At 41.2% G+C, this 3,045-nt stretch overlaps 1 protein-coding gene across 1 annotated transcript in view; it reads left to right on the top strand.

The window, feature by feature from the left end:
* Positions 1 to 3,045, top strand: part of LOC101862289 (dihydropyrimidine dehydrogenase [NADP(+)]) — a gene marked incomplete in the record, with an annotated part of 35,539 nt that overhangs the window by 22,518 nt on the left and 9,976 nt on the right.

The raw sequence follows: 3,045 nt of genomic DNA, 5'->3' as shown, positions 1-3,045 counted from the left end.
TTTTTGGTTCATTTCACTTTCATTTCAATTTTCCGTATACTTTGTTGTTAAAAGAATGTTGTGGGATTTTACGTTTCGGGCATTGCAACCAAAACCCTTGTCATGTCCTTTCATCTTTTGCACAGATCTAAGTCATCTCCTGCTATTTTGAGAGAGGTTTATATCATCTTTGACCTTTATTTTAAGTACATGTTTATGTTTTGTTGGTTGGTGCTTTGATGGGGTCAGCTCAGTTATTTTCTCAGTATCAGCATCACTATTTTAAGCTGTATTCCTGGAACCAGGCACATGTAGCAGTCACCGACGTGTGGTTTAGTGGCTAAGCATTTGTCGTTGCATGCAGCAGATGTGAGCCCCATTACCATGAGCGGGGGACTCTTTTGAGTATCTCTCTATCTATCTTTCAACTTGGACATTGTATAATAACTCTGAGCCTGGATTGGCCCTGACAGGCAAGGTCAAACCTGCCTCCTGAATGGTCTAAAGTGTGTCGATGGGGGCATAAAAACGCACACACAGAAGAGACAAATTAGTTGTCATAATGCTGGCTCATTGTCTGCATCAATTTATAGTCGAATCTTATCTCACATTGTATTACAACAGGATTACCCGACGCCAAGAAAATCGACGTATTCCGAGATCTCACTGTGGAGAACGGCTTTTACACATCCAAAGAGTTTCTTCCCCTTGTGGCTGTGGCAAGTAAACCAGGTACTACAATAACACAGAACTTCTGCATGCATTCACTGTAATTAGTTATTTTTGGTTTACAGATTGGAACATGTAAATTGTTATTTTGTCATTGTCTTGATTAGTGTGAAGTTGAGGATTTTTGTGTTGTACAAGAGAGACTTGAGTCTTTGCTTCTCCACTGGGATATTGATAGCCCACAAATCCTTTAGTTAGCCGTTCTCCTGGATTTTCTGAATTATGTTGATAGAGGTGTAATACAATTAGTTATAGGGTGTAATACAATTAGTTATAGGTTCATTTTTACCGTTTTTATCACTTCACCCCGTATGTTGTTCCCAAGAATACAAAGTTACGACCCACTCCACTGCGACTCCTACGGCAACCCTGTATGTTGCGCATTGAATCAGAAAGTTCAAATTGGAGGCTCAACATTACTTTTAGTTTTGATGGAGGGGGGTTGTAGTTTTGCGTCGTTGTTGTATTTTATTGTTATTATTAAAATTATTGTCATCATTATTATTATTATTCAATCAGGTTTGTGTAGCTGCAAGACCCAGCAGCTCCCTCCACTGCGTGGCAATGTGATAGTTCTGGGTGCAGGAGACACAGCCTTCGACTGTGCCACGTCAGCGCTACGTTGTGGCGCCCGCAGAGTGTTTGTGGTCTTCCGGAAGGGCTTCACCAACATCCGGGCCGTGCCAGAAGAGGTGAGTTCTTGGGGTGTAGAAGTATTATCATGTATCATCATCACTGCCTTTCTCACCCTGGAACTGAGTATAGGCCATGAACAATCATTTTCCACATTTCCCTATAGCCTACTAGCCTCCTGGTATTATTCCGTTTCTTCCTACTTTTCTGTGCGTAATTTTGTGTTACTTTTTTCTAGGTTCCACATAGCCTTCCCCTTGATCACTAACCCTAGGGATTCCAATCCAAAACTTAAATAAGTCAAGAGATGTTGAAAAATAAAGTAAATTCATTATTGTTTGCTTCGGTTTTGAAGTAAAAATCAAAAGCAGTAGATCAAATACCAGCAGTACCAAAAACAACAACAACAGCTACAACAACCTAAACGACCCAAACAACAGCAACAACAACAACAGCATTAACAACAAAGAGAACAACAACAGCAGTAGAAGCAACAACAGCCCAGCTGCAACAACAACAACAACAACAACAATAACAACTAAAACAACAACACCACCAACATCAACTACAGCAACAGCAGCTACATCAAGAATAAGCTGTTTTCTCTACTTTCTATTTCTCTATTTTCTATTTTTTCAACTATTTCTCTACTATTTACTACTCTATTTTCTCCTTTAATTTCTCCTCACCACAGATGGAGCTGGCCAGAGAAGAGAAGTGTGAGTTCCTGCCCTTCCTGTCGCCCACAGAGGTGCGTGTGAACAACGGTCGTATCACGGGCATGCAGTTTGTGCGCACGGAGCAGACAGAGGATGGACAGTGGGTGGAGGACAAGGAGCAGATGGTCACTCTCAAAGCAGACTTTGTTATCTCTGCCTTTGGCTCAGGACTCACGGATAGCTCGAGTAAGCAGTTATGGAGGGATTGATTAGCGCCATTTTTCTGCATGTGGGGCAAATATTTTTTTAATATATACATGTTATATGTTGTTATTTTTTCCAGGGGGAGGGGATCCTTTAAGGTCCATTTGAAAGACATTTTTGTGTGAATTTTACTGAAAAATGTTGACCAAAGTCACACACAAAATTTTTAAGAACTCTCAAGCTTTGGAAGTGACCAAACTTTGGCAGCCGTTTTTCTCACTAATTTTTTACCCTACTCTAGAGGACCCCAACCTCTTTCAATAGCAAATATCTTTATTTCTTTTCAACATAGATGGGTATTATTTTCATCAAAAGTGAAATAAATGAGTAAACGTTAAGTTGATAATAATAATTCAGTATGCTCAAAAACTGATGATCGCCTGATTCAACCGTGTCGTGACACAATATCTTTTAAAACAACCTGTAAAAGAAAATGCTCTTCTGTTTCCCCAGTGAAAGAAGCTCTCAGTCCAGTAAAACTCAACACGTGGGGCCTTCCGGATGTGGACACGACAGACATGCGCACAAGTGAACCGGATGTGTTCTGTGGTGGTGACATGGCTGGGGTGGCGCAGACAACGGTGGAATCGGTCAATGACGGGAAGGTCGCTGCTTGGTCGATGCATAGATTCCTGCAGGTACTTCTTGACAGGGTGCTCCGTTTGGTCATTTTATATCATGTTGGACTGCGGATGGCCCTGACTTGAAACCCAGCCAGGACGCTTTCGAACTCGGATTATGTTGTTGAGTTTTTAAGGCTCTCAACCCATCTTGTTCGATC

Source organism: Aplysia californica, unplaced genomic scaffold, assembly GCF_000002075.1.
Source record: "Aplysia californica isolate F4 #8 unplaced genomic scaffold, AplCal3.0 scaffold00391, whole genome shotgun sequence".
In the NCBI taxonomy this organism is placed as follows: Eukaryota; Metazoa; Mollusca; class Gastropoda; order Aplysiida; family Aplysiidae; genus Aplysia; species Aplysia californica.
The sequence above is the reverse complement of the archived record's forward strand: the minus strand, read 5'-3'. Positions and strand labels throughout refer to the sequence as shown.